Source organism: Lampetra planeri, chromosome 64, assembly GCF_965212315.1.
Source record: "Lampetra planeri chromosome 64, kcLamPlan1.2.h2, whole genome shotgun sequence".
NCBI lineage: Eukaryota > Metazoa > Chordata > Hyperoartia > Petromyzontiformes > Petromyzontidae > Lampetra > Lampetra planeri.
In genome coordinates this window covers 1631560-1644586 of record NC_136170.1, presented here as the reverse complement: position 1 = coordinate 1644586, position 13027 = coordinate 1631560, and the positions used below count along the sequence as shown (strand labels likewise).

The window sequence follows — 13027 nt, the reverse complement described above, 5'->3', positions numbered from 1 at the left end:
GTCTTGTGGTTGTTGTTGTTGTTTGACTTGCATCCCACTGGGATTTTTGCACACAGCGTTGGTGTACGGTGCTTTTTCTGCAATATTTTGCCGTCTTTTCTTGGATTTTCTGTTTGCACTTAGTCACATATTCACTTTAAGATGTTTTTGTTGCGGTTGCACCCGATTCAAGAGCCGAATGGCTCACAGGGCTACACCTAATACATGAACTTGAAAACTTGAAGTGTGCAGCGCCTACGAAGACTACCGGGCATTGAGGGGGTGGTGGGGTGGGGTCCAGCACCACGCCCGGCCGCCTTTGTCTCCCCAAGTGGAGATGTTTGCGCACAGCAGGCTGAGTCGACCTAGGGGAGGACCAGTATCGGTCTTCTTGGTTCTTTCGGTAAAGTCACGTAGAAGGTAAATAATAAAATAATAAAAATACAACTTATTTATTATTTACCTTCTACGTGACTTTACCGAAAGAACCAAGAAGATGAATCCCTGCAGTCACGAAAGCTTTAAATCGAGACCAGTATCGGTTTAAACATTCGCCACTCTTCATACAGGTCGTGAGCGGGAATCGAACTCGGGTCACGGGGTTATGTCACGCGGTGCGCTAACCGTTGCGCCACCGCTCCCCCCCCACACAATTGCACAGTCGCATAGACCGCCTGTGCCAGGCTAGGTGCACTTTGAGGCTGCCACGTGAAGTGTCGAAGGACTCGCTGCTGACGGCAGGTCACGGAACAGACTTGACTGGTGTACAGATGTACAAAGACAAAGATCCCCCGTGTAGCCTGGAACAGACTGTTGGGGCAAGTGCTGTTAGCGAGCACCTATGAAGGCCGGCACGGCACACGAGGGGGTGGGTGGCCAGCACCGGCGATGTTTACACACTGCACCGGGTACTCATTTGAGGCTGAGTCGACCTAGGGGAGGCCCAGAACCGGTTCAGATAATCGTCACTGGGTGTTGGTCGTGAGCTGGAATCGAACCCGGGTCGCCAGGTTCGTAGCGCAGCGTAGCGATAACCACTACACCACCGCTCCCCTACAGATGTACAAAGACAAAGATCCCCTGTATAGCCTTATCAGACTATAGGGGCAAGTGCTGTTAGCTAGCACCTATGAATGCCGGCACGATACACGAGGGGGTGGGTGGCCAGCACCACGCCCGATGTACACACACACACACAGTCACCTGCACGCAGATTTACACACGCAGTCGTACACACACAGATTTACACACACAGTCACGTACACACAGATGTACACACACAGTCACACATAGACACACAGATTTGGACACACACACAGTCACACATAGACACACACACAGTCACACACACATATTTACACACACAGTCACACATACACACATATGTATACACAGATTTGCACATACGGCCACACACAGACACAGAATTACACACACACACAATCACACATACACACACACAGTCACACATAAACACACAGAATTACACACACACACAGTCACGCAGACAGATTTACACACACATTCCCATACACATAGAATTACACACACACAGTCACACACACAGATTTACACACACAGTCACACATACACACACACAGTCACACACAGATTTACACACACACAGTCACACATAGACACACACATAGTCACACACACAGATTTACACACACACAGTCACACATACACACACACACAGTCACACACACAGATTTACACACACACAGTCACACATACACACACACAGTCACACACAGATTTACACACACACACAGTCACACATACACACACACAGTCACACACAGATTTACACACACACAGTCACACATAGACACACACAGTCACACACACAGATTTACACACACAGTCACACATACACACACACAGTCACACACAGATTTACACACACACACAGTCACACATAGACACACACAGTCACACACACAGATTTACACACACAGTCACACATACACACACACAGTCACACACAGATTTACACACACACAGTCACACATAGACACACACACAGTCACACACACAGATTTACACACACACAGTCACACACAGTCACACACACAGTCACACACAGATTTACACACACACAGTCACACACACAGATTTACACACACACACAGTCACACATAGACACACACACAGTCACACACAGATTTACACACACACAGTCACACATAGACACACACACAGTCACACACAGATTTACACACACACAGTCACACATAGACACACACACAGTCACACACAGATTTACACACACACAGTCACACACACAGATTTACACACACACACAGTCACACATAGACACACACACAGTCACACACAGATTTACACACACACACAGTCACACACACAGATTTACACACACACAGTCACACACAGTCACACACACAGTCACACACACAGATTTACACACACACACACAGTCACACATAGACACACACACAGTCACACACACAGATTTACACACACACAGTCACACACAGTCACACACACAGTCACACACACAGATTTACACACACACACAGTCACACATAGACACACACACAGTCACACACAGATTTACACACACACACAGTCACACACACAGATTTACACACACATAGACACGTAATTACACACACAGTCACACACACACAGATTTACACACACACAGTCACACACACAGATTTACACACACACGCAACGTACCAAAATGATACCAATTCTAGAACGCAGAGTTCCTGTCATCGTCGTCACCTGCACGCCCGTCACTATAATTGTTGTTTACACGCCACTTGGCTCGCTCCAAACTCCTTCCACCCCCCCAACTCATAACACTGCCTCCCTGGGGCTCCCTGTGGCTCACTGTGACTCACTGTGACATCCTGTGACTCACCGAGACTCACTGAGACTCACCGCGACATCCTGTGACTCACCGAGACTCACTGAGACTCACTGTGACTCACTGACACTCACTGTGACATCCTGAGACTCACTGAGACTCACTGTGACGCACTGTGACTCACTGTGACTCACCGAGACTCACTGTGACTCACTGTGACATCCTGTGACTCACCGAGAATCACTGAGACTCACTGTGACTCACTAAGACTCACCGAGACTCACTGTGACTCACTGTCACGCACTGTGACTCACTGTGACTCACCGAGACTCACTGTGACTCACTGTGACATCCTGTGACTCACCGAGACTCACTGTGACTCACTGTGACTCACCGAGACTCACCGAGACTCACTGTGACTCACCGAGACTCACTGTGACTCACTGTGACATCCTGTGACTCACCGAGACTCACTGAGACTCACTGTGACTCACCGAGACTCACTGTGACTCACTGTGACATCCTGTGACTCACCGAGACTCGCCGCGACTCACCGTCGTTCAGCGAAACCCGGGGAAAGTGCCTGGGCTGAGAAATGTCCCCACATCTCCTCCTCCTACCCCTCTTCCTACTCCACATGAACAAATAACATTGGGGTTTCTTACCCTATCTGGCAATATAGCAACAGCGGTTGTGTTAAGATGGTCGGACAGCAAATAGATGGAACCTTTCGCAAGGCATCAAGTTAGCGCATTAGCCATCACGTAGTACCTGCGGTGAACACGCAAAAACGCACGTGGCCCTGATAATCACACACCGGGGCGTTGTCTGTGAAACCGATTGTCCTACAGCAGAGACAGCAGCAGCCTTCTTCAGGGCCCAGTCTCACCGCCAGTGTCAGCCCAGAGGGCAGTACAAGGGCAATGCCACCACCACCATCAGGCAGAGGTCGCAATCGGGTACCCGATACCCGTACCCTACCCGATACCCGGCTACCCGTACCCGTTTGCGACCCTGGTGCGGCCGGGTACGGGTAGGCCGTGAGTCACTGGTGAGTCACCGTTTGTCACTCATTTCCCAACGTCTCGCCTCTTCTCACAATTCAAGTTCCTAGAATCAACCCACCCGCGCCTGCAACATGGCTTCATCCCAGAGGTCGCAATCGGGTACTCGTACCCGTACCCTACCCGTACCCGGTCGGGCACGGGTAGCCGGGTAGGGTACGGGTACCCGATTGCGACCCTGGTGCGGCCGGGTACGGGTAAGGAATCAAAACCCAATTTAAAGCTTTCGTGACTGCAGGGATTCATCTTCTTGGTTCTTTTGGTAAAGTCACGTAGAAGGGAAATAATAAAATAATAAAAATAAAACAATAAAATAATTTTGTATTATGTTTTAGTCACGTAAAAGGGAAATAACAAAATATTAAAAATAAAACATATTAAATAATGTTTTATTATGTTTGATTTTTATTATTTATTATTATAATAAAATTCAATTTTATTATGTTTTATTTTTATTATTTTATTACTTCCCTTCTACGTGACTTTACCGAAAGAACCAAGAAGATGAATCCCTACAGTCACGAAAGCTTTAAATCGAAACGTTTCCCGAGTGTTGATTGATACGCAGATGGCAAACGATGACTCGTGCATTTCCTCTGTTGTATATCAACAAAACGAACAAAGATCCCCCGTGTAGCCTCAACAGAATGCTGGGGCAAGTGCTGTTAGCGAGTAGCACCTATGAAGGCCGGCACGGCACACCGCCACTCACACACAGACTCAATCATCCACCCACCCACCCACTCACCCACCCACTCACTCACCCACCCACTCACCAACCCACCCACACACCCACTCACCTACCTACCCACCCACTCACCAACCCACCCACTCACCAACCCACCCACCCACCCACTCACTCACCCACCCACTCACCAATCCACCCACGCACCCACTCACCTACCCACCCACCCACTCACTCACCCACCCACTCACCAATCCACCCACGCACCCACTCACCTACCCACCCACCCACTCACCAACCCACCCACTCACCAACCCACCCACCCACTCACCTACCCACCCACCCACTCACCCACCCACCCACTCACTCACCCACTCACCCACCCACCCACTCACCCCAGATCACAACCATTCTATCTCTGTAGGTTTGTGCGTTGAACTTCCTTCGCACCGTACGCAGCCAAGCGTGCTCACCTCTCTCCCATCGTCGTCAAGCCCTTTACCCCCCCCCCCCACGAGAATCACGTGGCTCACGTCAAGCAGCGAGTTCCTGCTCGTCTGCTGCGGCTATCCAGGATGGAAGCTGACTCGGCCCATCATCCCCCAGGGGTCGATAAAATCCAGCACCACTTTGTGGGCGGACGTCAACGGCGGGGGGTTCTATGGATAGACTCGCCCGAAACAACGCCCACATCCCCACCCCCGGCTCGCCATAGGAATGTGGAATGTCCACTACTGGCCCAGGGGCCGCAAAGAGGAGATGAAGACGATGAGAATCGGAAATGCAATTGGCGATGTAATGGCGAACTCGTATCGCGATAATCGTATCGTGGAGTGTAATATCGTGAAGTGTCATATCGTGAAGTGTAATATCGTGGAGTGTGATATCGTGGAGTGGGATATCGTGAGGTGTGATGACGCGGAAACCCTCGGCGGGTCATTGAGCAGCAGGTGGGGCAGGTGGGAGCGGAGGGTGGGTGAGGGAGGGAGGGGTGGGAGGGAGGGGTGGGTGGGGGAGGGAGGGGGTGGGTGGGGGAGGGAGGGAGGAGGTGGGTGGGGGAGGGAGGGAGGGGGGGATGCGAGGCCTGGTGCCGAGTGCCACGGGACGGTGACCTCACTCTGGGGGTGCGAGGGAGTGGGGGAGGGAGGGGGAGGGATGGAGGGAGTGAGTGAGAGGGAGGAGGAGGGAGGGAGTGAGGGGGAAGGGGGGAGGGAGTGGGGGAAGGAGTGGGGGAGGGAGGGAGGGAGGGGGAGGGGGCGCGACTGTGGGGAGTGGCGGGCGGCGTGGGCGAGCGAGTTCAACAATGAGCGAGTGAATGAGTGAATGAGTGAGTGGAATGGTGAGTGAATGAGTGAGTGAGTGGAATGGTGAATCATAAAGTGAGTGGAATGGTGAGTGAATGATCGAGTGAATGAGTGGGTGAATGAGTTGAATGGTGAGTCATATCGTGAGTGAATGAGTGGGTGAATGAGTGGGTGAGTGAGTTGAATGGTGAGTGAATGAGTGGGTGAGTGAGTGGAATGGTGAATCATCTAGTGAGTGAATGAGTGGGTGAGTGAGTGGAATGGTGAGTTATTTAGTGAGTGAATGAGTGGGTGAGTGAGTTACAAAGTGGGTGAGGGAGTGAATGAGTGGGTGAATGAGTTGAATGGTGAGTCATATCGTGAGTGAATGAGTGGGTAAGTTATAAAGTCGGCGAAAGTGATTGGGTTGAACAGTAAGAGTTGAGCTAAAGAATGAGTCAAACGAATGGGCGAGTGCATTTCAAAGTGGGTGGGTGAGTGAGCGAAAAGGTTGGGTGGGTGATAGGTGAGCAAGTTGGTGAGTGGGTGAGTTGGTGAGCAAACGCGTGAGACAATAACTAAGACGATGATGTCATCACCACCACCACTACAGTGACTCACCAATAGCAACGCCACACTCACCCAGACAATCTTCCTGAGTTCAAAACCCGGTCAGGGGGGGGGGGGGAGTGCCACTCACATTCACCACCCGCTGGAGATAGTGGGGGGTGGGGGGGATGGAAGTTTGAACAGCAATTATCAATATGGATGGACTGGCCCTGTCATAGGAACGAGGAATTGGCGCGAGGAACCCACCAGGCCAGGCTTCTCGCGACTAAATGTTCTCCACAAATAAAAGGCGTCTCTCTCCTTGTGGGGGAGGGGGGGTTGGTGGTTGGGTGATATCTCGTGATTGTGAACGAAACACGAGCGAGAATTTATCCCCACATCTGTAGCTGTCCGCCTGCTTTGTTGTTGTTGTTGTTGTTCTGATGATGCTGCCTGGTTGTTGTTGTTGTTGTGATGCTGCTGCTTGGTTGTTGTTGTTCTGAGTATGCTGCCTAGTTCAAAGCCAGGAGGTGGAATTTCAAATCCAGGAAGTGGAATTTCAAAGCCCGAGGTGGAATTTCAAAGCCAAGAAGTGGAATTTCAAAGCCAGGAGGAGGAGGAATTTCAAAACCAGGAGGTGGAATTTCAAAACCAGGAGGAGGTGGAATTTTAAAGCCAGGAGGTGGTGGAGTTTCAAAGCCAGGAGGTGGAATTTCAAAGCCCGAGGTGGAATTTCAAAGCCAGGAGGTGGAATTTCAAAGCCAGGAGGTGGAATTTCAAAGCCAGGAGGAGGTGGAATTTCAAAGCCAGGAGCTGGAATTTCAAAGCCAGGAGGTGGAATTTCAAAGCCAGGAGGTGGAATTTCAAAGCCAGGAGGTGGAATTTCAAAGCCCGAGGTGGAATTTCAAAGCCAGGAGGTGGAATTTCAAAACCAGGAGGTGGAATTTCAAAGCCAGGAGGTGGAATTTCAAAGCCAGGAGGTGGAATTTCAAAGCCCGAGGTGGAATTTCAAAGCCAGGAGGTGGAATTTCAAAACCAGGAGGTGGAATTTCAAAGCCAGGAGGAGGAATTTCAAAGCCAGGAGGTGGAATTTCAAAGCCAGGAAGTGGAATTTCAAAGCCAGGAAGTGGAATTTCAAAGCCAGGAGGAGGAGGAATTTCAAAACCAGGAGGTGGAATTTCAAAACCAGGAGGAGGTGGAATTTCAAAGCCAGGAGGTGGAATTTCAAAACCAGGAGGTGGAATTTCAAAACCAGGAGGTGGAATTTCAAACCCAGGAGGTGGTGGAGTTTCAAAGCCAGGAGGTGGAATTTCAAAACCAGGAGGTGGAATTTCAAAACCAGGAGGTGGAATTTCAAACCCAGGAGGTGGTGGAGTTTCAAAGCCAGGAGGGGGAGAGATGTCAGAGCGAGGAGGAGGTGTGACGATGATGACGATGATGATGGTGATGACGATGTTTGGGTCTGAACGAGGGAGACTTGATTCTGAGGTCTCGGTGGCCACGGCCGTTGTGAGCCCTGGACTGGAGGGAGGAGGCGTCTCGCGTTCGCGTCGGCCGTGGCAGAGAGTCGCGTGACACCGACGGCAATAAACGATCAACACGCGCGCACAAACACAGATAAAGTTCCCCCGTACAGCCTTAACAGACTGTAGGGGCAAGTGCTGTTAGCGAGCAGCACCTATAAAGGCAGGCACGGCACACGAGGGGGTGGGTGGGCCAACACCACGCCCGGCCGCCTTTGTCTCCCCAGTAGCGAGGTTTACACACCGCACCGGGTACTCATTTGAGGCTGAGTCGACCTAGGGGAGGCCCAGGACCGGTTTAGATAATCGTCACTGATGGTGTTGGCCGTGAGCGGGATCGGACCCGGGTTGCCAGGTTCATAGCACACACACACACACTCACACGCACACACGCACACACTCACACATACACACGCACACACACACACAACAACCGCCATTCGCCACTAAGTGGCGGTGACGTCACCACGACGCTTGTGCCAGGCCATGTGCACCTTGAGGCCACGTTAAGTTTCGAACGCCCGCTGGCAGGAGGTCACGGGGCAGACCCAGGTGCCACGGGTCGACTGACCGAGATGACCGAGATGACACGCACACACACACACTCACACACACACTCACACACACACACACAGACACACACACGCACACACTCACACAGACACACACACACACACAGACACTCACACACACGCACACACACACACGCACATACAAACTCACACACTCACAAACACACTCACACACACACAGACACACACACGCACACACTCACACAGACACACACATACACACAGACACTCACACACACGCACACACACACGCACATACACACTCACGCACACACACAGACACACACTCACACGCACACACACTCACACGCACACACACACACACGCACTCACACTCACACACACACTCACACGCACACACACACTCACACACTCACACACACTCACACACACACGCACACACTCACACACACAATACACACGCACACACACACACTCACACACGCGCACACACTCACACACACGCACACACCCTCTCACACATACACACTCACACACACACATACACACTCACACACTCACACACACACTCACACACGCGCACACACGCACACACTCACACATACACACTCACACACACACTCACACACGCGCACACACTCACACACTCACACACACTCACACACACACGTACACACACACGTCACCCCATTGCAATTCGATCGGCCAGGCTGAACACAAACACGGCACGTGACAACACCCGAGCCGAGTCTACGAGCAGGGACAGAAGCTACCGCCCAGCACAACACCCAGGGCTGACGCCCAGACAGTCAGACCAACACCCAACTCAACACTCAGACCAACACTCAGACTAACACTCAGACTAACACCCAGCACAACACCCAGGGCTGACGCCCAGACAGTCAGACCAACACCCAACTCAACACTCAGACTAACACCCAGACCATCAACCAACCCAACACTCAGACCAACACCCTAGCCAGCACTCATACTAACACCCAACTCAACACTCAGACCAACACTCAACTCAACACTCAGACCAACACCCTAGCCAGCACTCAGAATAACAATCAAACCAACACCCAGACCAACACCCAACTCAACACTCAGACTAACACCCAGACCAATACTCGGAATGACACCCAGACCATCACCCAACCCAACACCCAACCCAGCACTCGAACTAACGACCAGACCATCACCCCACCCAACACCAGGGCTAACACCCAGACCAACACCCCACCCAATACCAGGGCTAACACAGCTGTTAGCTGTGCAGCACAGCTGTTACCTGTGCAGCACAGCTGTACCTGTGCAGCACAGCTGTTAGCTGTGCAGCACAGCTGTTACCTGTGCAGCACAGCTGTTACCTGTGCAGCACAGCTGTTACCTGTGCAGCACAGCTGTTACCTGTGCAGCACAGCTGTTACCTGTGCAGCACAGGTAACGAACGAGATCTATGAACAGCTGTTACCTGTGCAGCACAGATCGCGACGATCGGACACTTCGCCTGAGCTCACATTGGTCAGCCACTGTCGCTTCTGACGACAGCAGCGACGTTTGCGCAGTGGGACCTGCTCAGAGAAGCAAGCAAGACGCCAAGTTTAAGTGGAGTTGCTACTTCGAGTGATTTTTTTTCTTACCCTTCCCCTACTCTGCACTGCTATCGTGTCTGCGTGAGTGTGCTTTGCGATCTTGACTTAAAGCTGCAGGAATTCGTGGTCTTTGTTCTTTGGGTGAATTTTTATTACATTTTTATTTTTTATTTTCTATTTACGTGAAAAAGAAGAACATGTTTCGATATCGTTTTAGATTTGAAGTTTTCGTCACTGCAAGGGTCCGTACGCTTTGGTTCTTTCGGTAAAGTCACGTAGGTAGAAAATAATAAAATAAAAATAAATTTCGATTTAAAGCTTTCTTGGTTCTTTCGGTAAAGTCACGTAGAAGGGAATGTATTACTTCCCTTCTACGTGACTTTACCGAAAGAACCAAGAAGAAAAATAAAAATATATATATTTTTTCACCTACGTGACTTAAAAATAAAAATAATAATTTTATTCTATTATTATTTTCACCTCCGCGACTTTACCGAAAGAACCAAAGAGTATGGCTTTAGTTTTAGATTTGAAGCTTTCGTGACTGCAAAATAAAAACAAAAATCACGACGTCACGACGTCGTGATTTTTGTTTTTATTTTATTTTACTTTCTACGCGACTTTACCGAAAAAAACCTAAGAAGATGGCTTTAGTTTGTTGTAACTTTCTGACCCCCCCCCCCCCGTGCCTTCTACTGTGGGACATCTGCGAGAGAAAGAGCTTCATTGCTCATCGGATTCCTCTTGCAACTCTTCATGGGGGGTTGGGGATGGGGGTGTAACCGCTCGCTAATAAATCCGCACAGATGGGTAACACGAGCCCGACGTGCGGTTACTGCCACAACAACAACAATCTGCGGAATCGACTCCCTCGAGATCGGCGAACTCACAACAACAACAACGGCGGCCCCGTGTAGCCTCAACAGGCTGTAGGGGCAAGTGCTGTTAGCGAGTAGCAGCAGCTGTGAAGGCCGGCACGGCACACCAGGGGGTGGGTGGCCAGCACCACGCCCGGCCGCCTTTGTTTACTACACACAGCACCGGGTTCTCATTTGAGGCTGAGTCGACCTAGGGGAGGCCCAGGACCAGTTCAGATAATCGTCACTGCGGTGTTGGTGGCCGTGAGCGGGAATCGAACTCGGGTCGCAGCGTAGCGCTAACCGCTGCACCACCGCTCCCCACACTACACGCACACACACACACTGACACACACACTGACACACACTGACACACATACTGACACACTGACACACACACTGACACACACTGACACACTGACACACACACTGACACACACACTGACACACGCACTGACACACACTGACACACACACACTGAGACACTGACACACTGACACAGACACTGATACACACACTGACACACACACCGACACACTGACACACACACTGACATACACACTGACACACACACCGACACACTGACACACACACACTGACACACACACACACTGACACACACACACTGACACACTGACACACACACTGACACACACACACCGACACACACACACTGACACACACACACTGACACACACACACTGACACACTGACACACACACTGACACACACACACTGACACACACACACACACTGACACACACACTGACACACACACACACTGACACACTGACACACACACTGACACACACACACACTGACACACACACACTGACACACTGATACACACACTGACACACACACACAGACACACACACTGACACACACTGACACACACACACTGACACACACACTGACACACACACACTGACACACACACTTACACACACACACTGACACACACACACTGTGTGTGTGTGTCCGCTGCAGGGCGACACTTTTACCTGTCGGGATGGAGAAGTCGGTCGCGGGGCAGGTGAGGAGTGAGCAGCGGACAGAGTTGTCCTCCTGCAGGTGTGGCGAGGCGAGGTGAGAAGTCCCTGCAGGTGTGGCGAGGTGAGTGGCAGAGTCCTCGTGCTGGTTGTGTTAGTGGTGGTGGTGGTGGTGATGGTTGTGTTGGTTGTGTTGGTGGTGGGTGGCTGGGTGGGCTGTACCTTGGGCGTGCGATGTGCAGGGACCGCCCCAGCACCTGAGATGCGCCCAGGTACGGGGGTTTGCGCGTCACGCACCGCCAATACACAGACACAGACAAAGGTCCCCCGTGTAGCCTGCAACGGACTGTCAGGGCAAGTGCTGACAGCGAGTAGCACCTATGAAGGCCGGAACGGCACACGAGGGGGTGGGTGGCCAACAACACGCCCGGCCGCCTTTGTCTCCCTAGTGGCGATATTAACGCACCGCACCAGGTACTCATTTGAGGCTGAGTCGACCTAGGGGAGCCGCGTTGCACTTTCAGTACGCGCTGCTTCTGTGACCGTCTGGAACGCTCTCTTCTCTTCCGATATTAGGAAGCCACGGGGCAGCTATGCATAGACTCACACAGAGACCCATAGACTCACACAGAGACACATAGACTCACACAGAGACCCACAGACTCACACGGAGACCCCTAGACTCACACAGAGACCCGCAGACTCACACAGAGGCCCATAGACTCACAGAGAAACCCATAGACTCACACGGAGACCCATAGACTCACACAGGGACCCACAGACTCACACAGAGACCCATAGACTCACACAGAGACACATAGACTCACACGGAGACCCATAGACTCATACAGAGACCCACAGACTCACACAGGGACCCACAGACTCACACCTAGAGCCACAGACTCACACAGAGACCCACAGACACACACAGAGACCCACAGACTCACATAGAGACCCATAGACTCACACAGAGACCCACAGACTCACACAGAGACCCACAGACTCACACGGAGACCCATAGGCTCACACAGAGACCCACAGACTCACACAGGGACCCACAGACTCACACAGGGACCCACAGACTCACACAGGGACCCACAGACTCACACAGAGACCCATAGACTCACA

General features: G+C 51.5%; 1 protein-coding gene across 3 annotated transcripts in view; it reads right to left on the bottom strand.

The window, feature by feature from the left end:
• The window catches only part of LOC144737076 (uncharacterized), an 86941-nt gene extending 74758 nt beyond the window's left edge, over window positions 1–12183 (bottom strand). For all 3 annotated transcript variants that reach the window (XM_078619735.1, XM_078619738.1, XM_078619737.1), the window contains exon 1: window positions 11912–12183. The gene's annotated coding sequence lies outside the window, so the exon portion shown is untranslated. The remainder of the gene's footprint in view (window positions 1–11911) is intronic.
• Between the last annotated feature and the right edge of the window lie 844 nt (window positions 12184–13027).